This window comes from Amblyomma maculatum, chromosome 2 (assembly GCF_055883805.1).
Source record: "Amblyomma maculatum isolate TAMU_Amacu chromosome 2, ASM5588380v1, whole genome shotgun sequence".
Lineage (NCBI taxonomy): Eukaryota > Metazoa > Arthropoda > Arachnida > Ixodida > Ixodidae > Amblyomma > Amblyomma maculatum.
This window is the reverse complement of record NC_139345.1, coordinates 200,015,437-200,042,942: the sequence shown is the minus strand read 5'-3', so window position 1 is coordinate 200,042,942 and position 27,506 is coordinate 200,015,437. Positions and strand designations below refer to the sequence as shown.

The window sequence follows — 27,506 nt, the reverse complement described above, 5'->3', positions numbered from 1 at the left end:
AGTTAGATCATGGCGGCTAATAATAATGAATCACCTGAAACGCGAAGAGGAAAATATCGCCTTGAGTTTGTTCATTCTTTAGTTAGCCATATGTTAGCCTTACATCCTTCGCAGTACATATCCCCTCTATCCACACGGCGTACCCGACATCATCACATTCACTCATTGACGCCCTATTTGCGAAAACTGACTATTTGAAATATCCGTTTTTTTCCGCGGACAATATCCGATTGGAACCATGTTATGGCAATGCCATAGTCTCGCAAAACTTGTTTCCTCATTTTATGCATATTTCGTTTGTGTTCTGTATGTTTTGAGTTTTCTTAACAATATATGCCTGTCCTGCTTGGACCCGGAAAAGTGTCTACAGTATGTACTAAATAAATAAATAAATGGACTCGGTAGGTGCAAAATCTAGTCGCTTTTGGACATTGCACGTGAAGTCAACTTCCAGAGCATCTTTTTCCCTAGGTTTTTTTTCGTGGAAAAACCCCGATATTTCCTCGCGCTGCAGCGTGTAGAGAAGATTTTTATTGAAAACTGAATTTAGCTTGGTGGTCATAAACTCGGTGTTAGGTACAGCCGCAATTCTGTGCTGATCAAGTGTAATTATAAACTTTATTGGCTTAATAATTACTTATAGCTTTAAACATTACCTGTGTCCCTATGGGTTGAAACATATTCGTTTAATTCGATCACACTAAGCACAGAACTGTCACGCAAGTATATTGTTATTGATGAATTGAAAGCTTTGTTTCCAAATTAAGCAGCAGAATTCCAAATGTTTCTTTTTGAAAACCGATTCTGTCGTGGCCAGCTACAGGAGTTTTAGGGTGTTCAGAGTGCAGACTTCAGTGTTTGAACGGAAGGAAGAAGCAGCTCGAACGGACGGGACGTGTACAAAGGCGAGACAGACACATAAGCTGAATAACAACCAAATGGTTTATTGCGACACAAGGAGCAATATATAGCAAAGAGCCAAAGCGTATAAGAAAAATTAATTGCGACACACTAATGGTTCTGGTATCACACAGAAACTATCAAAACCATCCACGATTGAGATACGTAAGCTCTTGTGGGAATAGAGCAACGGACAATTGGCTGACGCACATGGCACCAAGTTCGTGAATGTTGAAAGCCTCAGATATGAGGCGTGAGCTCAGAGTTTTATATTTGGCGATAATTGTGGTCTGGTTTAAAAAACGTCTCACAGTCCTTGCAAGAGGTGGAACGGATGACTGTTATTTCGGCATGACTGGTTTTCTATGTCTTTGGCGTGTTCGCGTAGTCTATCATTAACGCATCGTCCAGTTTCCCCGATATAAAATCGGCCGCATGAGAGTGGAATCTTGTAAACAACACCACAACAAAAGTGCACAAATTTCTTCCGGTGTTTCTTTTCACATGCCTTCTTTCTAATTTCTTGATTGAATTACTTGCACAACCCTCTTAACTTATTCCTGGAGGAAAAAAGAAGCTTCACGCCGGCTTTGCTGACAATCGTTCTTAGGTTGCGCGAAACTTTATGCACATACGGTATGTACGCCATGTTCTTATAATTTGAATCGCGTGAGACCTTCTGAATCCTGCTTTCTGACAGTATTGACTCTGCTACGCTTGAAAGGATCTTAGTCAGGTGGCCTGCCGTGGTGAGGCTAGTGATATGTGCGTCAAAGCTGGTCTGAGTTTTGTGTATGCATGACCTACAGAAGGCTGCTTTCATGCAGGTTTTTACTATCCCGCGCTTAACAATCTTCATGTGAGCCGATTGGAAGGGCAGGAGGATCTTCTGGGAGCGTGGAGAGTACATCCAACACACATGGTCGTCCGATAGCACACGTTATAGATCTAAAACCCTAAGTTCGTTGTCAGTAGGAAATTCTGTGGTCAATTGTAAGTCATTACGTTCAGTGCTGAAGGTGTCAAAAATCTGAACAACAGGTTGTTGGACGTCGTCTTTGCGATAAAAGAGCAAAAAGTCGTCAACGTAACGCATAACTTTAACAATGGTGTCATGGTCAAGCTTGGCTTGAAGTGGTCTATCGCACGAGGCTAAAAACAGATCACTAAGAACTGGAGCGAGGCTGGATCCTACGCAAAACCCCTTTGTTTTAGGATGAAAAGCCTGCTATCCACTCTAGCGAACGTGGACTGTAAATAAAAGCGAAGAATTTCTAGAAACACGGCAACATTCATACCACAGAAATTCTGGAACCTTGTGATACAATTACAATCAATGCAATCACTTATTTCGGCGATCACTGCTCTTTGCGGTAGGGAATAGTACAAGTCCTTATCATCTACCAAAAAAGCGCTGACATAGGCTGGACACTCACTTTGTAGGAACTCAAAAAATAATTGAGGCTTTATGATGAGGAAAGGGTCCAACGTCTAGATGCGACAGTCACTTCTGCAGGAATACCGCTGGCTCGCGCTGCCAAGTACCTCGTTCGGAGACAATGACACGGAAAAGAGCCTTATTTGTGTGTCTTCGCACTGAAGAAGATGGTTAGGCAGATGCCTTGGATGTCTTCACAGATGAGGATAGTCTCGATAGGCCAGCGCGTTCACAAAGCTGCACTGCCTGCTCCTGTACTTTGGATGGTTTCACTGGTTTCATTTCCTTGACGATGGCTTGGACAGCGGCTTGAGCCTTCTCTTTGTAGACGACTTTAGCCACGACTACAAAACTGCCCTCCTTGTCCGACTGTAGGAGCTTGATGCCCGCGTCTCTGAGGGCCGATACTGCAGCAGTGAGACGGCGGTGGCTTCCTTTCTTCACCTCCCTGGTAAGGAATGCCACTCATTCCTTTATGCATCTGGCAGCTTCATGCGTCCTTCTAATCGGCTCACTCAGATTGTTAAGCGCGGGATAGTAAAAGCCTGCATGAAAGTAGCCTTGTATAGGTCATGCATACACAAAACTCAAACCAGCTTTAACGCACAGATCACTTGGCTCACCACTGCAGGCTACCCGACTAAGATCCTTTCAGCGTAGCCGACTCAATACTATCGGAAAGCAGGATTCAGAAGGTTTCACGCGATTCAAATTATAAGAACATGGCGTGCATACCGTATGTGCATAAAGTTCACACAACCTGAAAGAGATTGTCAGAAAAGCCGGCGTGACGCTTCTTTTTTCCTCCAGGAGTAAGTTAGGGAGGGTTGTGCAAGTAAGTCAATCAAGAAATTAGAAAGACGACATGTGAAAAGATACGCCGAAATAAATTTGTGCACTTTTGTTGTGGTGTTGTTTACAAGATTCCACTCTCATGCGGCCAATTTTACATCGGAGAAATTGGACGGTGCGTTAATGATAGACTACGCGAACATGCCAAAGACAAAGAAAACCAGTCATGCCGAAATAACAGTCATCCATTCCACAGCTTGCAAGGACTGTGAGGCGTTTTTACACCAAACCGCAATTATCGCCAAATATAAAGATCTGACCTCACGCCTCATATCTGAGGCTTTTCACATTCACGAACTTGGTGACAAGTGTGCCAGCCAACGGTCCGTTGCTCTATTCCCGCAAGAACTTACGTATCTCAATCGAGGACGGTTTTGATAGTTGCTGTGTGATATCAAAAGCATGATTGTGTCGCAATTGATTTTGCTTATGCGCTTTGGCTCTTTGCTATTGCTCCTTGTGTCGCAATAAAGCATTTGGTTGTTAGTCAGCTCATGTGTCTGTATCGCCTTTCTACACGTCCCGTTCGTTTGAGCTGTTTCTTCCTTCCGTTGAGCATGAACCAACCAGCCCGACAAAGCCCTCTTCTTGACTTCTGTGTTTGAACGCTGAAGTATTTTCAAGTTAGGCGTAATAAAATATTCCTGACAATAAAAATTGGGCTCGAAATCCACAATATTTTATTAAACATTTGTGGAGGAGCATTTTCGTTCGAAAATGACGCTGACTTCTTGAATTATTCGCTCGCAGGTGCTCACACCACAACAGATGTGTTCGGTAAGTACGAGGCCAATTAAGAAATGCTAGAGTATAGTAAATTGTGTATAGCTTGCCGGGTTCCTTGACTACCTGTTGAAAACAAAAGAGTGGCTTGACAGAATTTCGGAATTCCCATTCAAGGAACAAAGCGTATGAACGGATAGTGGAAGCTAAAACCTAGGCTAAACTCATAATTTACGCAGACTCTGGTGGCGTTGGTGTTTTGAAATATATCTGTTGGCTATGGCGTATTTGAGCCGCCCGCACGTGAAGATCCATTTTTTCTTCCCCCCTTGAAAGTGGTAATAAAGCCGCGGTCAGATTTGCATATTTTCTATCAATCCTTTAAGTAAACAAATCGGCGACCACTTCGCGAAGTCTGGGAACACTAATAGCGCATTGCGCCTTGTGCTTGGCTTCATATGTTGTATTGCAAAACAGCGTCATACAGGTAGACTGGGTGGCATACGGAGCTGACTATGACCTGCATGCTCGCAAGCCAAGAGCGCTCGCTGGGCTGGTTTATGTACTACTTCACCAGTATTTTTAATCTATATGCTGTTCACGGTGAACGTATAAAGCGATTTGCGACTGGCATTAGTTTCATTTGTGTAGTCGACTGCAATTGCAGGAGCCACTCATTGGTGCCTCTCACCTGTTTTCGTATAGGCTATTTCCCTGCTTATTTGCTCACATGAAGTTACTTCTTTGCCAACGTGAAATATTTGCCCTGAAGTGGTAATGTTTTTATACCGCGAAAAACCACACAGTGATGTATCAAAGCGCCCTTCATTTCTCTACCTGCTGTCTCTGCCATGCGCTGGCAGCCAACACTGCAAGGAAGGTTAACACTAAAGCCTATGCGAGCAATGCCGGCCGGGTCTTGTGTACAGAACGTGTCCACTGCCGTTTTGACGTTCTCAGAAGAGTTGGATCAAACGTATGGCTGTGTTTGGTAGAGGATGATGTGAGGATGCAGGAGAAAAAATCATGTTTATAGAATGAGTAGTTAATTAATTAGAGCCAAAAGTAAAATCAAACAGACGTCGAAATAGTCATACAAGACAAATGTCGACATACAAGGGATGTGACGTCATGCCTATCTAAAGGGGATGTGTTTGTCGCCACACGAGCCGAATAAATGCGTGATAGTGATCAGAAGTGTGTAAGCAGTGTCAAAATATGGCGTCGGCGAGATTTCCTACAAAATTACGCACATTAAGGGGAGTTAACTCTGAGACAGCATTTTGCAGAATGAGCTAACTTTAATCACTGACTCTATGAAACCAACAAGACGGGGAAATAGCGTGAGTAGGGACGCTACACCCGACTCAACACTTATCGGAGGCCTAATCAAGGCGAGATGTGTAACACGGGGAGGAGCTAGGAAGCGACCACAAAAGTATTGAGATCGTGATAGAAAATGGACCGCCCGAGCCGAAACCCAAAAAGTTCTCAGCTGTACACTGTGACCTATTCAGGCAGAACCTTCATACAGGAGATGAAATTACAGATATGGCATTTTGGGGCACAGTCATTCTTGCGGCAGTTAAAGAAGCCACCGAAGAGGTGGAAGTAGACGAAGCAATAAAAGTGGTCGACAAGAACTTGATAGGTCTGTGGCGCAAGAAAAGGGAGCTAGAAGCAAAGCTTGCCCAGAAAAGGGGGAACAGGAACGTACACAAGCTCCTGGCCAAACAGAACAGAGATATTGAGGAGCATGCGCTGTACTTAATTAGGCAAAACTGGGGTAACATCTGCGAGCAGATGGATTGCGGAATGAGCAAAGCTAACACATGGAAAAGGCTTAGACATCTTTTAGACCCGGATAAGACAACACATGAGGCACGCCAACAACTACAGAAACTCGTACATAAATACGAAGGCACTAGTGACCAACTGATCTCTGAAGTGAGGGACAGGTACTTGAGATGGACGTCCCCCACACCCTTGCCCGAGTACAAGGGCCCACAGAATCCCATTCTGGACGAGCCAATCACGATCGGAGAGATAAGAACCGAAATAAACATGCTTAAAACGAAAACGGCGGCAGGTTCAGCAGAATCAATAATCGCATGCTATGGAATTTGGATGATGCATCAATAGATAACATCCTATATGCAGGAAAGTTGGGAGAAGGGCTAAATCCCACCGGCTTGGAAAGAGGCCAACCTAATCTTTATTCCGAAGCCAAGCAGGAAACTAAGTCTAGAAAACATGAGGCACATTTCGCTTACCTCATGTGCATGTAAATTATAGGAGCACATAATTAAACGAGAATAGACAGATCCCTTGAAGAACAGGAACTTCACCCAAACACGATGATCGGATTCAGGGCACATCTTTCTGCATGTGACGTCATGCTTCAACTTAAAGGGCAAATGTATGACAATCAAACGTTACATATAAGAGTAATAGTCGGTCTAGATGTAGCCAAAGATTTCGACAGATAATGTTGACCGCTCAGCCATACTACAATGCCTAGAATCTCTAAATGTAGGTAGAAAGTCGTAAAATTACGTCAAAGACTTCCAAATAGAAGAGTTATTTGCTTAGAAAAAAAAGGAAGAGAAAGGAACAAGACTGGGTAAAAAAGGTACTGCCCATGGTTCAGTCTTATCACCAACACTCTTCAGCATTGCACTCATTGACCTACCGAAGAAACTGGCAGGTATAGAAGGATTCAACTACGCAATATGCGCGGACGATCTCGCCCTCTGAGGTACCAGAGGTAGTGATGAGCACATTGCAAACACGCTCCAAACAGCGATTGAGGGAATAGAGTCGTACAAAAACCAAATAGAACTGCAATACTCTCCCGAGAAACCGGACGCGCTCTTCCCTGGCCGACAAAATAGACAACGAAAGCCCAAGGAACACAGGATAACGCTAACGGTAAATGGGGACAAAATACCCTGGGTAGAAATGATTAGAGTGCTCGGTTTTCGGAACCAGTCAAACGAAAAGAACACCGAAACGATACAAAACCTCGAATCGACTGTAGGCCAGACGTGTCGGCTAATCAAGCGAATAGCAAACAAACACGCGGGAATGAAAGAGGCGAACCTATTGAGACTAATTAATTCATTTGTAATCAGTAGGATCACATACGTGGCACCATACATCATCATCATCATCATCATCATCATCATCATCAGCCTGATTATACCCACTGCAGGGCGAAGGCCTCTCCCATATTTCTCCACTTAACCCGGTTCTGTGCTAGCTGCATCCACGTGAAAAGGAAATAACAAGAAGAATAAGATTGGGATGGAGGGCATTTGGCAAGCACTCGCAGATTATGACTAGCAGCTTACCGGTATCGCTCAAGAGGAAAGTATACAACAGTTGCCTCTTGCCTGTACTCACCTATGGGGCTGAAACGTGGAGGCTAACCAAGAGAGTTCTACGGACAACCCAGAGGGCTATGGAACGGAAAATGGTAGGTGTAACATTAAGAGATAGAAAGCGTGCAGAGTGGGTCAGAGAAATAACTCAAGTTACCGACATTCTAGTGGAAATTAAGAAGAAGAAATGCACATGGACAGGACATGTAGTGCGAAGAGAGGATAACCGATGGTCGCTGAGGGTAACAAACTGGATTCCAAGGGAAGGAAAGCGTAGCAGGGGGCGGCAGAAAGTTAGGTGGGCGGATGAGATTAAGGAGTTCGCAGGGGTAACATGGATGCACCATACATACTGCTGGCAAAAGCAGAACAGAATAAGATTGAAATTCTAATTAGAAAAGGTGCCAAAACCGCCCTGGGCCTCCCTTCGTATACATCCACGCAGAAAATTCTCAACATGGGGATTTCAAACACTAAGACGAGATCTTTCAGGCTACCAAAATAGCACAGCAGCAAAGACGCCTACGCAGCCGATTGGGATTAAAAATACTAGAAAAGCTAGGCTTCGAACCTCGAGCTAACCTAAAACTGACTGAGAATATCGCAACGGACAAAAGGAACAAAATAAAAATCTCACCACTTCCAAGGAACATGAACCCGGTACACCATGCGCGCAGAAGGAAAGACAGAGAGAAAGCTCTTCAGAAAAAACGTAGCAGATAGACAGGACGTGGTTTACACGGACGCGGCGGAATACGAACGCAGAACGGGTTCCCTAACCCTAGCAAACAGGGAGGACGAGGACCGGGTCTCGTGCTGCAGCATTCGACAGAGGGACGCAACAGCGGCTGAGGAGGTGGCCATTGCGCTGGCCCTAATACAACAGAATATAAGGTGATTGTAATCGTCGCCCAATCGGCTATTTAAAACTACAACACAGGCAGGGTATCTGCCGAAGCAGTTAAAATTCTGGCTGCAGGACCGCCACCTACAGAGCTGATTAACCTCAACTGGACTCCGGCCCACGAGTGCCTGCGAGGAAACGAGACAGCGCACGTACTATCCCGAGGACTTATATACCGGGTTACCAGTGCGGTCTCGTTGAGCAGAGAGCCCCTTCAGAGCGAAGAGGTGAAAACATACCATGATATTCTCAATCATTACAGATCAGAAAGGCAGACACTGCCTTGACCAGGCAAAAGTATAAGCAAAAAAGAAGAGGTTATATGGAGAAAGTTGCAGCAGGGGGTTTTTCCCAACCCACTCGCACTAAGAAGATGGCATCCGGCGATACAGGGCCCTCGGTGCAAACACTGTAACGAAATTGCAGGTATGATACACATGGCTGCTCAAGTACGGAGCCCTTGGAGGTATCCTTCATGGAACTCAAAGAACATAGGCAAGAGTCCATGGCAGCATTACGCTGTAGGCTACCAGCTCTGTAATGCGATTACCCAAATGGCAGAAAAAAAGTGGTCCCACGATGAAAGTCGTTCTCCCAGAACTAATGTTCCCAGTTCTGTGTCCTCCTTTGGCAGGCGTTCCCTGATGTTGGCACCTAGTTGAGCAAGCGCATGCAGCGAGTGGAGCTCAGCCAGGCGAGACACAACCCTCCCCACACTCTTCTTCTGCATGTTCTTTACAAACTGGCGACATCCTTGCTGAAGACTTTTCAGCTGTGGAGGGTCAATGTTAACTTGCACTTGAAATTCTCGTACGGGTGCAGGAGCATAAAGAAACAATGGACTCTCTGAGAAGCTCACCAGATTACAGGTGGTGTTTCTGGTGACCTCAGATATGCGTGACTCCAGTGCACTTGGCTGGGAAGTTAGGTAGGCAGCTTGCACACGCTGAAGGGTGGACACCAACAGGTTGGCGAGATCGCACAGCTGCTCTCTAGTGGCAACACTGTCTGATCCCAGGAGTTGGTCCACCAGGCCCAAGCGGTGCTGCAGTTACTGGGTGAGTAATTCGGGTAGGGGACAAGTTCAGGAGCAGTGCAAGCCCAGTGACCGACTCCACTGAGTCCTCCAAGGATAGAGGCAGCTCCAAGGATAGCAACCTCCTCCAGAAACCCTGGAGCAGACACTGTCCGAGGGAAGCGAGGGAGGTCTCTTGACGTGCAACCAGTACCTACCACGGCTCCAGGCCAGTGCCCAGCTGCAGGTGCCAGACCACGTGCTGTCCCAAGCACTGGAAGCATGCCGCACGACCCTAGAACTCTTGTTCCGCTTCACTCGAAAGCTTAGAGGGGAGGTCCACAAGAAGCTTCACTAGAGCAAGGACAGTGTAGTGATGGGATAGTGCCGAGTGTTCAGACCGGGCGGCCACTGGTGCTTAAGGCTTGTCCTGCAAGCTCTGGCATTGCTCCATCAGTTGTGTCATGTACTGCTTCACGTTGGCCGAAGTGCGCGGCATTTTTCCAATAGTATCGGCAGCCTCAATCAAATATCTGTAGCGCTCTCCAACCATCAGTCGCAGATCTTTCTTCTTCTCGGTGTCAGCTGTAATACTCTGTTCGATTTCATGGATCTGCTTGATGCTGTACTGCTCGAAAAGCAGGTCGGTGCCACCAGAAACCAACAATGAACCAGGCATGAATTTGGAGTCCTGAGAGGCTTTATTGATCAGCCAGAACAAAGAAGTCCAAACAAAAATCATCCATCTGGCCTTGGACACCGCTAAATCTCAAGGGATTCTAGCCCGCTGGAAGGGGAGGAATCTTTTCCTTGAAGGGTGTTAATAAAGTTATTCATCATTAGCGAGCTTCAGCGAGTGACAGATACTGTGCCTTTCCTTTCCTGTAACCCAAACGTAGAACGGCGATGAACTTTGATTCGTTCAACGAAACGGTCGTTGTGTTCGACGAGGGGTGCCCTGTACCATGTGCAGCAGCAACGCACAGGCTTTCGCCTTTGTTCACTGCGGATTATGCAGTGCTCTAAGAACTTTTCACTTACGTTATGTGCAAAGCGAGGTGACCGGTCTTTTTTACTGCCGTTGGTTCAGGCACTGTTTCCCCATCAAAGTCTGTATGATCGCTCTATGACTCGATAATGAGCTATGATACCAGGAATCTACGCTTACTGCAACAACAGACTAAGCCGTCTAGGGTAGCCTTTTAAAAGCGGTAGAATTATTAGAAATACAGAGATGGAATTCTAAGTCGGTTAACATCCATAAATTGAATATCAGTACATTATTAAACTCTACCCTAAGAAAGCTCTCCCGCCTCAATACGCTCCACAGTCAGCCACCAGAAAAGCAACACGGCTGCCTTGAACAAATCATTATTCTCTTACGAAATGGCCCTTTCGAGCTCGGTGTGCAATTACATCGCTTCGTGCATAAATCAAGAAATATTCCTTCATTTGTTTTAAAGCTTGTACAGCTCTTGCACCAACTTTTGTTTCAGCAGATATAAATGTTCGTCGTGAACTTCAATTTGATATTCCTGTTGCTGTGCTCATTATATATTATGAATGCTCCTCTGGCATTTCCTCGTCGCTACCGAATACGGTAACTGCACTTAATTGCTTATTATTTAACACTGCTGCGCTGTTTGAGCCAGGTTCAACGACCTGAGCTAGGTCAAGCAGTAATTGAAATAAATGGCATACCTGTCCTAATTCTGTTCAAGCAGCAGTTTATCAACAAAAGTGAGCAAATGTAAAACCTTAAGTAATCCTTTTATTTGACACTTATAGCATACCGTTACGGACTTATGTAACCTTTCACTGACTTACCGGAGGGCGAACTTTATTACGGTTGTCACAGAAAATTGCAGGTAGACACTTTTACCATACTGTTTTCCCAGTATCGAGTTACTGTCGGCAGTTTTGAGGTTAGTGCAACAAAAAAAATGTGACGGTGATGGTAGACGGGCCCATGAACGGTACGAGCATAACTGAAAATATTGCAAACATTTCTCCGCATAACGACGCTGCATTTACGACAATAATATAAATACGCGCGCATTTAAAGCCTTTGTTTCGTAGTGAGGGGCTGCACGCGAGGAATAATCCTTGCCTCGGGAGGTACGCGATAGATTACAGCAGACTAATTGGCTTTCAAATATTCCTTGCTGTTATGCTAGACTAGCTGTACCTTTTCCAGCAGACCCATTATAGCACGTAGAATGAAGTACAATTACAAATAGTTCTTATTTTAGTGTCTTACATAAAGGTAAACAATGCGAACGCGTCATTTTTGGTTTTCCCTGCTGTGGAGACACATTCGAGTGTCATGGCGTCATTTAGTGACACAACGTCAAATCACTCAAGCTACGGTGGGAGAAACATTTTCTTCTAGTATTATTGCCTACCAATGGTCAGCTCATAACCAGCTTTACATTTTCAGCGACGAAAGTTAATAAAATAGACAACAGTATTTCAGCCGACAAAAAATCAAAAATATTGCTGTCATAGGCGAGAGAGTATGCACGATGTAGTCAGATTTAACAGCTCGAAAATTGCTAATTATCTAAAAAAATTGTTGTATTGATAACTTCGAGGCATAAGCGATCCGGTGCGAAATGAAAGCGACTACAGCCGCTTAGAGCGAAATATTGCACCGAATAATGAGGGAGCGACGCTGGAGTTTTTCAGAGCCGCGCGAGCAGCGTGCAGCCTTGTTAGGGCGCTACCTCTTCTAAACGTTGAAACAGATCCTCTAAAGTGCTCACAAGACACTAACGGCCACGCATGCACAGATTCCTCCAGCTTAGTTCACTTAACACTTACATAAACACAATAATAATATGCTATGAGTCTATTTGCTCGGTGTAACGAGTGAGAGCAGATAGCTGGCCAGTATGTGAGAGAACACAACAGTGGAATAGGCCAAGCCCACGCTTTCACAAGTAGACTTGTATTTATTCCTCACCCCTCCTTCGGGGGTGTGGCAGATTCTAGGGGAGATTTCGTTGTTTTATATAAATAGCCGGATGTTGTGAAAAACATTTTGTAAATGGGCCGCTCACAGGCAAAATAATTTGAGGATATTCCTTGCACTTAAAGATCAAAAAACAGCGCGGCTACTTGGGACAAACAGAGAAGGGAGAATAACGGACAAGCGCTGACTAACAACTGAAGTTTATTCGAAAAAAGCACAGGTAATATACACTTTTTTTCTTCAAGAACCAGGACGCATGCGCTCCCAAACAAGCATCAGTCTAATCATGGGAATCCAAATATACAATCTCAGTGTCATGCAGAAGCACCGATGGCGTGCTCACGCAACTATCCCCTTTTTTATGGATGTGATAGGCTTCCGATAACTCCCTGGTTAGTTGATCCTTATGCCTGTAGATTACATTAGTGTTGTTAAAAAGAGGTGTGCATAGTTTTTTATCAGGATATCTCTGATCATTATTTAAAGGGCAGTCCCTGTAGTGCAGGGCAAGGTTCGAAGATGGGGCATTTTTCAAAGATGCCTTATGTTGGCGTAGCCGGGTGTTGATACATTTACCTGTTTGGCCTATATACCTCCTTCCGCAAGAAAATTCTATGTCATACACCACGCCTTCAGCACATGGTACGAACTTAACCTGGTGATTTATTTTACACGACCTCCTCTCGCTTTTTTGTTGATTCTTCATTCTTCTGTCCACTATGGCACATATCTTGGCAAGTTTTTTGGGGGCTGAAAATACTACATCAACACCATATCTTGATCCTATGTTCCTTAACCTATGCGACAACCGGTGTACGTACGGGATGACTGCGTACTTCTTTCTACTGCCCTGCTCCTGTGGTTGAGATCTATCTACCGACTTTAGTTTTCTTAAAATTTTTTTACAGGCAAGTGAGATTACCTGATCCGGATATGCCGCCAATCTTAATCTGTCAATCTGCTGTCCAAAACTACTAATCATTTCATGCTCACACGATTTTGAAAGGGCAGACCCCAAGCACGCGACAGCTATACCACATTTTACCAATTTTGAGTGGGCTGATTTGTAACTAAGTAACGGCTTCTCCGAACGCTGCCGGAAAGCCCAGCATACATGATCTAACTTTAATACTAACCTTAAATCTAAAAACTGCAACCCCTTGGCGCTCGGTACCTCAAAAGTAAACTTCAAACCCTGCCCGCAACTATCAAAGACCCTCAAAATTTCACCAACCTGCCCCATTAAGTCCCCCTGCACAAAAATTAATGTTTTTTGATCTTGCAATGCACCAACTAGCTCAGATTTCCGTTCTTCCTTGCACTTACTGCAGTGTCCCGATTTCGTTGAGAATGCTGTAGCCTACCCAAATGAGGGATAATAGCTTCTGTCATCAGCATTTGTGTAACGTTATTCTCGATGTTTTCTAGTCACTGAATTAATGTGATTTTATTCATAGTCGTGTCCATTCCTTTGGTGTGAGGAATGTGACAAGTTTTAGTTTTTCATTTTGTGGCACTGTTTGCAAGGTATCACGGAAGCTCTGTTGGCGGCACACGACAGCGCACCGTCAACTGCGGTCAGCCAAGTTCTAACCGCGCCTTGGACCCCAGCACCTTCTTCGGAGAGTGCGAAGGGGACGAATCCCAGTACGACGTCCATAGCTACCAGTAGTTCTACAACTGTTGCAGCGCTTACTGAAGCTTCAACGACGTCAGCAACGCCAACAATGCCAACAACGTCAACAACGTCAACAACGTCAACAACGTCAACAACGTGTAAGCGCACTCTGGTTTTGGAGATATCTCACTCTTCCTGTAGCAGTTTCAGTGTTCTTTATTAATTTCATATTGTGGTCAGTTAAACGAGCAGCTCGTGGCTAGACTAGATAAAAATCCTACTCGTTCGGAACTCACTCAGGCGGACGTCTGCGGTAGATGTTAGCATTTAGTCCTAACTAGGTAAGCTGCATTTAAAAAGGAAATACCCTGTGCCACTTCTGAATGTTCCGTATTCAGAAGCTGCTTATTTGGCATCTGAAACCTTGCTTAAAGATTACCGAAATGAAGTGTTGCCGCCTGACAGCCTTGAACAGCTCCCGTAGCTTCTAAGAAAATAGAAATGACCATACGTTAAGTACTAAACTGATACAGTAATGGCGAATAAACATCCCTTGTTTCGTAAGCAACACTTCTGGAGTATTCGTGCTTTGGAAAGTCAGTAATTCTTGACTCAAATCATAGTCACAGAGTTTCAACCTGCGGATGGGGGAGTCGGGCTGAGGCCTGAATACCATTGCCTTAGTTTTTCATTCGTCTTTCCCGTACTCATCAGCGCACGCTCCATGTCAAGACATCGGGATTCTAAATATGCAAAATTCACTTTTATTCGTCTTAGTGGAGTAAATGGCAGTCATGTGCAGTATCGAAGATACATGTATATTTGACGCTATATTTAGATATATTTTGTGTACCTGTATTACGCATTGTGTGCTGAAAATGACAGTATCGGAGTATCAATATCGAAAATATATTTTTCGTATATCGTGTATTTTAACAACACTCGATTCTAAAGAAACCTAGGAAAATTGCAAATATCGAAGCCGCTGTGAGAGTTTGGGTTCACGGCGCTAGCTCAGGCTACTAGGTAGTACAGGGTCGATCACACTTGTCTAGACGATTAAAGGGTTCGCCGCGCAGCACATCAAGTGGAATTTTAACGCAGCTGCTTTGTTCATGCTCTTGTGCTTGAGCGCTTCTGACGACATTGAGGTCATGCTAGAGCACTAGTGCTATCATTTAACGTCTGAATATAGCTCAAAGTTTCACTTTACTTCAACCACAGAACACCGATAGAGCGCTTTAGACAAGTGTGATCGACTCTGCACAAGCCCAGAGGCAGCTCGGCTTCTAGTGTCGTCTGAGTTCCCTTCTGCTCTGAGTTCCCTCCAAATACCCCGTCCCCTCAGCATCAACCACATTTCCAGGTTCCTTTTAAGAATAAAGGAGCCGATGTTATGTAGGTGCTCACGAGGTTCTTTACTTGTGGGCACTGAGTGTGTATCACAAAGCCGCTAAGCCGTTAACAGACACACAAAGAAAAGAACAAAGCGGCAACGCAAGAAAGGCGAACATGTAGTACAAACTATGTACACTGCTGCACTCCTGTCCGTGTCTGCGGCATCTGATTCTCGTCAAGCAGCGTGCTCTGTGTACTGTTTAACGCGGTAAATTATGTCTCACCCTTTTCCAAACCGCTGGGATCCGCGTGTCGGCTTTGCTTGGCGGCAAGAACACAAACTTCTAATACCTCAGTCGGCCACGATGCAGTCGGCTAACAAATGTTTTTTTAAACATTTTGTAAAGTAAACATGCGAATTTATTGACAGCATATGAGCCACTCTAAAAAAAAAAAGACTTCTATCTTTTATCTACAACCAGCCGTAGTTCGCCAGTGATACTATTGAAATTGAGTTACTTAACTACAATCAGTATCCTTGAGTCGACGCGATGCTGAATCATTCTCACCTATTGATAAAAGGCATCTTCATCCATAGCACTGCGGCGTGATCGTGTGCGTATGCTGAGAGGCTTTCTCCTTTGCCTCATATTTTAGTACGTTCACATCAGGCTCTTTCCGGGATAATAAAAACGTGCAGCTATTTTGTTTTGGTTGTTTTCCTTCGAGCTTTGAACAATATGCACAACTTTAAAATTCTGTTATCGCGCGAATGACAAGATAACTGCTGTGTTCTCCAAACTCACTAGGTTGCTCCTTTTAGCACAGAGAGAACGCAGGGGCCGCCGGATAAGTAACGCGTCTGATGAAATGAAAAGCAACAGAAAAAGTTTCAGATGTACAGTATATACAGCCAGGTGCCCACAGTTAGGTTCGTATGAAAATCATTACTTAAAGAAAGTTTTTCGCTAGGCTGCTTGTGTAAGAGATCATTACATTGCAACAATGGCTTCAATACAATGTGACGTTTTTACAAGGCTAGCTGCTCAGACAGAGGAGCTTCAATAACGTCATGCTGTCGGATTTGTTTTAGCCCTTTCTGGAAAACTACTTCATAGTAATGCACTCAAGATTGCAGAAATCACGGTAAATTTACTAACGTCGCTAATCACCGAAACTATGTTGGGATTCTAGGGATGTATCGAAGTATCGCCGATACAGTACCGAGTAACTGTATCGAAAATCGGTTTCAATTCTGGATCTTGTATCGGTATCGGAAATTTAATTTTTCAGGGTATCGAATATCAGTATCAAAGATAGTTTTTTGAAGTATCCTGCCTAGGCCTGGTAAATGGGCTAAGAATAGAAAAACACCCACATGATTTTTAATATGCTAAAAATGAATTAGGATAAAAACTTAAATATACATAAAGTCTTCGGAGACATTTATAAAGTACCTAGTCAAAGTAATAGAAAGAAATCGGCAACAAAAACCCTTCTGCAATAACATTCCAAAATTAGCAGAATTTAAACACTTCGTGTCAAAGACACAATAGGATGCATTAACATTTCCCCTATACGATAACAATTTATAGCTTAAAGACTGAATGAGAACTCTTGCTGCATCTTCCGGAAAAATGAACGAAGACGCAGACAGGAATCCAGGAGCAGAGGTTGTAATGACGAACTGGGAACTGAGTGCCGATTTGAAAAGAGTGGATAATTTTAGTTCAGGAGAGTGTAAAGAATGCTACTTTTTTTTTTTTTCTGCGATGATGTTCGCTGTCCTTCATACCGTCCAATGGCTACCGCACAATAACACTGTGCTCCTCCGCACAGTAGATCGCGGGGTAAAAATGTCCGCGATGTCACCAAATTTAGTTTGAAGGGGAGATGGAAAAGCTTATGATAAATTTTACGCCTTTGCCATAGTTGATCGCAAATACTTTTTGACGTCATGATGCATGAAAACGATCTCAGATCCGCATGACTTGAATGAAATAGTCAAAGCAAGTTTGACAAGCTTAGCTAACTCGAGCAAAAAAGATCGCGCAGCTGCTCACTGTTATATCGACCGAAAGAACGTCTACAACATCTTGAAATGTTTTCAAGAGTGTAATGCGCTACCTTTCTACATCTGTGAGCATACTCAGGTAAGGTTGAGCCATTCAGGCCTAATTTCTTTTTCGTAGGTTTTCAACAGCTACGTGCTGCCTCCATTTTCTGTCAAAAACCTCTCAATATGCGACGTGTGCTGCGACATTTTTGATAGATACCTGTGTTTAAGCGAGGAATGTACTGTCTCCAGTACCTCGCAGAACCGCAGAAGGAAAATCTCCTCGGACGATGGAACTACGTGAGGCACAGATTCATCATCATGCCATTGTTAAGTCTTCAATCCGGTTGGCACAGTAGCTTAATTCGCTTTAGCATCCAAATCTTCTGTACGCGTCTCTGTTTGTGCCTGTTTCCAAAGTCGGCAAAATTGCGTTTCGATGGAGGCGAAAGGAAGTGGCGTCCGTGTGCTGTGTGATGTCAGCGCACGTTAAAGTTCCCCAGGTGGTCGAAATTACTCCGTAGCCCTCCACTATGGCTCCCCTTTCTCTCTTTCCACTTTCACTCCCACCTTCCTCCCTTCCCTTACGGCGCGGTTCAGGTGTCCACAGAGCAAGTATGACAGATACTGCGCCTTTCCCTTCCTGTGAAGCAACCAACCAGTCAAATCCTTGCTTCCTAAGGTCACTGAGACCCTCCCAAATAGCCTAGTCCACTTGTGCATCTCAGTTATGTATTCTGCTACGCTCGGCTTACGGTTCCTTATCGTTAAAATAGTAATTTCAGCTGGCTGTTCATTACAGGGGTAGGAAAACTAAATTTTCGTGCTGTACTTTTACGTTGTAAATAGTACGCAGCGATTATGTACGCATAAAGCGCAGTGCTAGAAGCCTGAAATCACATTACATAAATTATTATCGTATTTTTAGAAAGCAGCTGTTTCGGTTTCGGTTCATAGCTGCCATATTTTTACTTGACCTCAAAAAAACAGCAGATAACACTGAAATGTCCCGTGAACCGAAAATTTGTGACGTCAACAAGTAGGCGCGTCGTCTGCTCTGTTTGCAGGGTGACTCCACCAATATGCTTTCATGGCGGAGTTACACTGCGGAAACAGTTGGTCAAATGCATCCTTAACCATAATGTTTGCGTCGTTTTGGTGATCCTGTCATGCTGCGAAAACACGAATTATTCGGAAACATACGCCGTTTTCGCCTGCGAACAGTTCTCCAACTCGCTCTCAGACAACTCGTTGCTCGTAGCAGTGCCAATGTCGGCCGCTCGCTTCGCCCAAATTCCTGCGCTATGTGAGTGGCTGGAAAAAATTAAAAAGCGAGAGAAGTTTTACTATGAAGGAGAGCGTGTAAACACTCGGGAGTGTATAGTTTGAGTCGCACTAATCGAGGCACCGTTTTCGTGCGCCCATTTCATATGTGCTAATCTGGTGAGTGTAGAAAAAAAATTCACAAATTTTAGCGATTGAATATGGTCATCGAGTACGGTTTTGGCAAAAGTGAACGGAAATCAACAGTTGCTTACATCGCAGAACACGCGTACAATCACTACGAAGCGCCCGCGTGACCCTTCGCACCGAGCAATGCTGCAAACTGCCCGGAACAGTCGTCGGCGCTACTTGTGGAGAGTAAATTAGGCAGACTGAGGACCGTCGCCATACACACATTTAACAAGCTTATTTTATTATTAGATACGCTTCCTATGGTAAGGCGGTGATCGAATACGAACCTTTACTACATCGTTGAGTCGATGTCCCATTCCAAAGTGCCGTCCGGCGAAACAGACTAGGCCTAGCGACGAGTAGGGAAGGCAGGGAGCAGCGCAGTTCGCCGCCTGGCGCACCCGCAGGAGGCCCCGTTGCCAAAGGCTCCGCACTTGTGCAGGCATACTACTGTTGCACGAGTATAGCAGCGATCCTGACGACATTTGTATTTTCTAGTACAGAGCCAAGAAGTGCTATACATTGCCCCACTGCTGCACTGCCGGGTTCTTGGCTACGCCGACCGTTACAAACGCCGTCCGCCTACTATTGCTACGCCGTCAGCGGCAGCATTAGCAAATTTTAGTGAATATTGCCATCAAGCAAAATTTTTCCTACAGTGAGCGTTACAACTGTTAGAACGCTGCCACGCTGGTATACGTACGGGTAGTTTACGTACCACAGCCGAAACGAGCCGACTAGCACCATCGTGTCTTACGTCAGAAAACTGTCCAATGACGTCACAAAAAACTTTATTCTGGTTTTTTGAGTAAACCTACGTCAACGTCAATGCGCTAGTGATGGGCCCAGAATGCGGAGGCGAGCATTTCCACAGACTTAAAAAATAATTAAAATATTTTCTACACCTTCCTTGTGTGTAATACTCGACTATGATGATCTTCAAACACAAAGAAAGCGCTTGACAAGCTTTGCACAATCTTGTAATTTGGTGTCTCTACCCCTTTATGTTCTCGTATGTGTTGAATTTCGACCGCATTTTCAAAAATCCGCTGGCTTTTGCTAAGGCGTCGATCCGTTCTCCAGATGCTAAGCCATGACGAAACAAGTTCAGGAGCCAAAATGTGGAACAATCGACCTCGGTTGTGGCCTTGAGCATCCAACTCATGCCTCTCATCTTTGTGAAATATCCCCAAAACGTTTAAAGATATTGGGAAGAGTGTAACAATGTTTATAATTTCTTATAATATGTCTAGGAAGTCGTGACGCACTTCCACTTTCTGCTACACATCCTGCAGCACAAGCCTTAGTATTTGCGCAATTCAGTGTGTGTGCGGCGCTCGCGGATATTTATGTTGTACTAGGGCTGACAGCCTACTGTGCGTTCCTTTGACGTTTGCGGCGCCATCATAGCACTGCCAAAAACAGCTTCCAATGCTCAGGTTAAAACTGCAGGGAACGTCCTTGAGAACAACAAAAAGCTTGCCGCTGTGGTGTCAGCAGTGTTAAAGAATTCTCAGAACCGTTTGTGTGATTGGAAGTTCTTATAAACGAGCACATCGGCACTTGCTTCTTGGCAGATACATTTGGAGCCTCGTCCATAATCAGGACATAGTGTCTCCTTCACGAAGCGTATTTTCAGTGATAGGAGATCATCAGGAGGCCATAATGCCCAACAATTCGATTCAAATGTCACTGCTAAGCAACCTGTATTTCATTCGAGAAAGCAATGATTCATTTGCGGATAGCGATTGGAGCGAAGTTCCAGAAATTGTCTTAGATTATTGTGACCACACACTGCTAGCCTCTGATCCAATGAAGATAATGTCATTATGAATTGTTTCCTTGTGTCTTTTTTTTCCTTTTGCCACACAGTTATGTCCCTATTCAATCCCGCATTCAATCCTGCGGTGTCGCGAATGAACGCACGGTGAAGTTTCGGGGCCTCATGAATCCTAAATCTTGTAAGAGCTTTCCTCCCGTTAAAAAAAAAAACGTTTTGCACAAACATCAGGCGAGTGTCCATCTGAGAAGCAGCGCGACAAGCCTCATAGAATATCTTGCGCACTGAAGTGCCATAAAGGTGCCCTTTGTTAGCATTTTGGTCACATCACACTTGTTGTACATCAACAATTTGCTGGCGTGCGGAGTCAGTGCTACAGGGGGAACTGGGATGGGATGGGAGGAGAACCTCCCTTCCGCCCTATTATTTTACTTTTTCATTCCTAGAAGCCACTTCTCCCTTCTGGTTACTCTAATATATGAGGTCCTCCCCCCCCCCCCCCCAAGTTCAAATCTTGCCTTCTTCCTATGTGTTTGGATCAAGCTTCTTTCCCCGTCCTTCCGCGGTGGAAGTGACAACGCCACGTATTCCTCAACTGCGGCAGCTACGCAGACACGCATCCTGCGGACCACATGAGCTCTGCGCGACATGCCTGTCAATGAGACAGTAAAAGAGTGGTCACTCATGAATATGATACTTCTCAGAACTCTGCATTTTCTGTATACCTCCGGGTCTCTTTTCGCTGCTTGATGTACATTTTTTGTCCAGTTTTCAGTTTTTTTTTTACTATGTTTTATCTTTTCTCTTGCCAACCCCTATAAAAAGGGCAGCAGAAAAGAAAAGAAACCACTCTTGAAGAAGACCGGCTTTCCGGTTGAAACATAGGCAAATAAAATGTGGCCTTTAATGAAGCATGTGTGTGTATGCGTGTGTGAAGCGGGGTGTATGTATACACCCCGCTTCACACACACACGCACACACACACACACACACACACACACACACACACACACACACACACACACACACACACACACACACACACACACACACACACACACACACACACACACACACACACACACACACACACACACACACACACACACACACACACACACACACACACACACACACACACACACACACACACACACACACACACACACACACACACACACACACACACACACACACGCACACACACACACAAGGGGTACTTACCAGGCCGTCGAGCCTCCTCTGAATTCTAGGCTGCGAACTCCGAGCTCCAGCGATCGCACACCACGGGCAGCCGTTTTCACGACCGCAAAGTAGTAATGCGATGTACGATACAACACAGAACAGGAATGTTGCCCGGGACCAGATATTTATTGGGTCTTCCCAAAAACGCTGATGATGATGTTGCTGACGACACTATCCGTTTTGATGGGGTCAAGATAGCGACAACAAAGAAGTAAAGCGGGGAGGTGCTTACCTTGCGCCTTCTCGTTGTCGCGCTCGCTGTCGTCTCTCCACGGCAGTAGCCGGTTCCCGCCGCTCTCGGCGCATCTTCCCTTGGTCCGTTTTAGGCCATTGAGCGTCGCGTCTGCGACGCCTAGCGGTGCGCTCCTACGCCCGTCGAGGGAAGAGGGAAACACGGTGCTATCGAGCAGCCCTTTTGGGTTACTCATCCTGGGAGGAAAAGGAATACGTTTGTCCCCTTCGTCCTCCACGGCGCGCGGTGTTTCGGAGGGATGCGCGGTTCTCCGCGATCGCTACATTCCTCCTCCCTAAAGACCGAACGTCACCTGAATTTAAGAGAAGTTAGGCCGGCAATGACTTCCTTGCCGCCTTGTTGTCTTGCATCCAACGTTCCAACGCCGCTGCCCAGGTCGCTGGATGGAATGGTCGGGTAGTCCCGTCATCCGTACACTTTCATCACTGTCACAGTTGAAAGCGCTGCCACGTCTGTTTTGCGACGTCCAGAGCCTGGAGCGTTGGTAGCGCCGCAATCTTTCCGTTCGCTGCTTCACAGCTACTGTGTCTGCCGTGAGCGCGAATTAAGACCCATGCTTCGAAGCTCGTGATAATCACAGTTCAGTACAATGTGCAAGTGCTGACGAAAATCGTACGTGTTGCACATGGCACTGCTCGTCGGTACGCTGGCGGTATCTCCATGCAGTCACGCAGCTGCGACGACCGCGGTCACAGACACACGCCACACGCACGCTCATACGCCACTTGCTGGAAACATGGCGGCGATATCCGAAACGCTCATCTCGAGAAAAGTGTCCCTGGCGACCCGACGCTCGCGAGACAGCATTGCAGCCAGGAGCTGCTGCTTCTACAGCTGTCCAGAACCGTTGCCGGGAGCTGCTTCTTGGCGGCTGGTCGGTGGCGACTTGAGGTGTGGAGTCTAGAGCGGTGACCATCGCTGGCACCCACGGCGTCGCTGCTGCTGACTACCCGATGCCTGCGGTGTCGACGGCATCTGCGGGGACGCTGGGCGACGACGCTTTTCTTCGCAGCGCCTCCTAGGATGCCCATTTCGGATTTTCGATTACTTTTCCCTTGGCGCTCCTAGCCAATAGTTCCCTGCCATTTCGCCAGGTTCCTACGGCAGGTGGGTGGAGAGGGGACACAGCTTGGTGGCGTCTTCACCACCGTCCGCTTTCCTTTCCTCCCCCCTTTGTTTGGGTCGAGGGGACGCACCAACAGTACTGCTAGATACGACCCTCTCATATCAAGCTCGCGTCCTCACAACCGGTTGTTTACTTGCCCGCTCTTCTTAGCGGGCAACGCGTTGTTGTGAGGCCAGTCACCGCGTCATGGTCGTCTTCGCCTAGAGCGGGTGTTGTACTGGTGAGCATTGGGGATAGGTGGGGGCACTGACCTTTTCTCGCGTCTTCGCGGAATCGGCGCTGCCGTCCTGCCAATCACTACCTGTTGGAAGTATTGCTGTCGCTACCCGGGGTGGATCGGCTTGACGAGTCGACCCTTGTTCGGATCTTTCAGCTTGCAGTTCTGCTGCGATAGCTTCGCAGCAACTATGAACGGCCCAATCTTTTTAGGCACAATTGCCGCACGGGGTTCGCATCGCTGTGCACATGGCTGCACTTTGGAGCGAAGTCTCCCACCTGGAATTCCACGTACCTACGTGCGCGATCATAGGCAGCCATCCGACTAGCCCTGGCTGTAGTGTGATTTTGGCTGGCCTCGCTCACTTCCTTTTGCAAGCGATCAAGTTACGCATGCGTCGTGCGTAATCGGCTATTGCCGTTTCGCCTGATGAAGCATACTGCCTTTTGGTCGAAATGGTGTCAGTTGGCGTATTTAGTTTGCTCCCGAACATCAGGAAAGCAGACGATTCTCGCATGTTCGCAGTGCAAAGATGATCGCGTCGAGGTGCTCATCCCAGTCGTGCGTCCGAGCGCATGCCCAGAACAGTGGCTTCACATCGCAATTGCAGCGTTCGGTCACATTTGACTACGGGTGATAACACGTCCTTCGCTGCTGCCGTACGCCCATGGCGGCACACGTATCACGAACTTACGCCGTGAAGTACGAGGCGTTGTCACTGATCAGCCTCTCCGGTAGCGGCAGAACAATCCTGAGAGCTTCGTCAGGTTCTCTTTCTTTGTGGCGTTTCGCAGCTGGTAGAGCTCAGCGATTCCACTGGAGTGGCACGTCATCACTAAAACAAATTGATGCACTCTTTTGCTGCACGGCAGCGGCGCGATTCGATCGCACGCCATAGTTTCCCATGGCTTTGTGCTCACGATCGACTGGAACAGACCAGGCGGTTTTCTACCTCGCGCCTTCATTTCTTGGACGACGTGGCAAGTCTGTACATATTTAGATACACCAGCCTTCATTCCTGACCAGGTAGCGAACCGACATAGTCTCTTTCATGTCTTTGGTGCACTTCCATGACCGTCTGCGTCGTGGTGAAGCAGCATGCCAAGTTGGCTGGGGATGACGCCTTTGAAGCACTCGTTTGAGTCTTCCTTGCATGGCACGTATTTCCGCAAAGCTCCATCAGCGTCAAACCGGAACTTCTCCAGCTACCTCGCAGCAATACCAGATGCACTAGAACTCGTGCCTACCGCGGTCTCTGCGGATTCTGGGCGCTCTTTGACAAGAGGCGTCGGTTGGTCGTCTCTTCACCGAGACTGGCGACCACCGCATGACAATGCGAGTCTTCCCGTTGAGCTTTGATAAGGTCTTCCCTGCTGAATGCAATCTCGATAGGCGTTTTCGCTTTCACGAGATGCGCATGCTCCGGAGGAAGGAATTTCTCCTTTCGGCCCTCCTTTCCCGACGAGCCGGGAAGTTGCCGCGCCTCCTCTCCCGCGGCTGGGGACGGGTCCTTCACCGGTGCGCACGACAGCGCGTCTACAACCATGTTTGTGGCTCCTTTCCGATAGCGCAGCTCAAAATCGAAGCGCTGCAGCATCAGTGCCCAGCGCGCGAGCCTCGTCTCGCATAGGCGGGTCAGCCATGTCCAGGCCATGTGATCGGTTTCGACCGTGAACCTTGTTCCTTCAACATACATCTCGAACTTTCGGAGTGCGAAGACGACAGCGAGGCATTCTCTCTCTTGTCACTCAGTAGTTGAGCTCCACCGGCCACAGTGCACGGCTGGCGAATGCCACGGGGCGCAGTTTCTTGTCCTCCTTTTGGAGAAGCACTGCGCCCACGCCGAAATTATACGCATCTATCTGGATCAAATAGGGCCTGTTTAGGTCGAGGAGTTTCTGTTACGCGGTGTCGGCGATGGCTTGCGAGAGCTGACGAAAACTCGATTGCTGCTCCTTTCCCCATTCCCACGGGGCTGCTTTCCTTAATTTTTTTAGAGGGGCTTGCAGGCGTATGCAGTTGGGAACGAATTGGCGATAGTAGCCCACCATGCCGAGAAAATGGTGCACGGCCTTTACATCGTCTGGCACCAGGAATGTCAGGATAGCGATGAAGTTTGTCAGGGTCAGGAGACACTTGTCCTCGCTGAACACGGTAGCCAAGCAAACTGACTTCAGCTCTGCACAGCTGTGCCTTAGCGGGTTCTGTGTGAGACCTGCTGTTCTGAGGTTTCCCAGAACGTCTCGGAGCTGATCGAGGTGTTCCTCGAATGTCCGGGAGTAGATGACGAGGTCGTCCAGTTAGGCGAGGGAGTGATGCCATTTGACGTCTCCCAGTACAGGGTCGCTCAGCCGCTGAAATGTGCTCGGACTTTCGGACTGACTGAAGGGCATCCTAGCGAATTCGTAGAGACCCCTATGACAGGTGATCGCCGCTTTGCACTCGTCGCCCGGTTGGATCTCTACTTGGAGATAGCCTTTGCTAGCGTCCAAAGTAGAAAACTACCGCGCTGCTCCGAGGTTCTAAATAATGTCGTCCACGCTCCGAAAGGGGTATGCATCCCTTTGTGTGACCACATTCAGCCGCCTGTAGTCCACGCCAGTCGTGAGCTACCATCATTTTTGGGGACAAGCACAACTGGGAATCCCCAGGGGCTTGATGAGCAGGTGAACAATTCCCGCATCAATCACTTCTTCCAGCCCTGCGTCAGACGCCTGCTTTTAGGCTTGGCTGACCGGTCTAAGGTTCAAGGCTGCGCCTCTCCTATCTTAATGCGGTGCTGTATAAACTTGGTACAGCCGGGGCGGTCCATCAACATCGCCCGCGCTCATAGTCTGTCAGGGTGTCGGCATTCGCCAGCAGACCCCGTAAACGCTCTTCCGCATCCACGCGCACGGCATGGAGGCGGGCCTCAGCTGCTGTATTCCGTGGCTGAGGGGGAGCGCCGCTTCCTCGGGAAGTATTCTTCTTTTACACCTTGGAAGCTGTCCTTTCGGCCGTCACGGTCGGTGCTGTGGCGAACGACTTGAGTGGCGCGAACAGGCTTTCCCGGTAACCACCGTTGCAGATATCAACCACGATTCCCGTACGGTACAAGAAATGTCGGTCGATAATAACTGGTACCGTGAGTCCGAGCAGTTGAATGAAACATTGTCGCCGGGTGCGCTGAATCCAACGTGCGACGAGGCGCACATCACCACTGGAGCATACTTCTCCGCTCGTCAACTGGAGGGGCAGGCGGCACTTTCGCACACGAATGCCGCTCTGTTGAAGGCGGGAAACAACTTCGTCTCTGATTAGGGAAGTGCTCGGAACGTAGTCCCAGTATCAAGCAGGGCTCGGAACGTAGTCCCTGCCTTCGCAAGATCTATGAACGGAGCCCGGGTAGTGGTCGGTGTTCCGATCCTGAGCAGTGAGGGTGCCAATGTTGCAGCTCCGTTCCTCGGATCCGCTTCAGCTGCCGGCGCTGCTACCGGCGGCTTACCTCGTTTACCTAGCTCGCAGGGCAGGCACGAGCCATGTTACCAACTTGGCCACAAGTGAAGCATGACCCGGGATTCCGGGCTCTAGCCTGAGGCAGACGATGGTGCTCTCGCGTACAATCATCCGTGAGAGCCTGTCTAGCCAGTACCACCACTATGCTGTCCGTCCGTATGAGGCGAAAAGCAAGGCGTCCGTGTGCTGTGCGATGTCAGCGCACGTTAAAGAACCCCAGGTGGTCGAAATTTCCGGAGTCCTCCACTACGGCGTCTCTCATAGCCTGAGTTGCTTTGGGACGTTAAACCCCACAAACCAACCAACCAACCAACCTTGAGCGATCGTTTGACCTTTTTTGTTAATCTCTATTGGGCGGTCGACGTGAGGCTGACCCCGTATCCTCTCGCTCAGCTTCGATGATCCTCTTCCCGTTCGAGTAAAGATCAAGAGCGCTATCCGAGATTTCCGGAAACGCGCCCTCATCTGAAACACATGACGTTCGAGCATTTTTATTCCTTGAGCGCGCACTGCCCTTCCAGGCGCAGCTGAGCTCCAGACATTCCAATGAGGGTAGCGGGGGCCGGTACGCGCGAGCAGCTGGAATTTCAGCTTGTACTTGACGCTCTTCCATGCCAAGCTCATTCAGGTTCCTGTAACGACTTCCCCGCAAGTAAAGAGCGAAGGTGGGGTGGCTCTGTCGGATTACTCGTTACACTTGCTCCGTGACATACTCGACGAGCGACTCGTCGGGA

At 47.0% G+C, this 27,506-nt stretch overlaps 1 pseudogene; it reads right to left on the bottom strand.

Annotated features, from left to right (window-relative positions):
• Window positions 1–8,518: 8,518 nt before the first annotated feature.
• The window catches only part of LOC146200922 (uncharacterized), a 38,103-nt pseudogene continuing 19,115 nt past the window's right edge, over window positions 8,519–27,506 (bottom strand).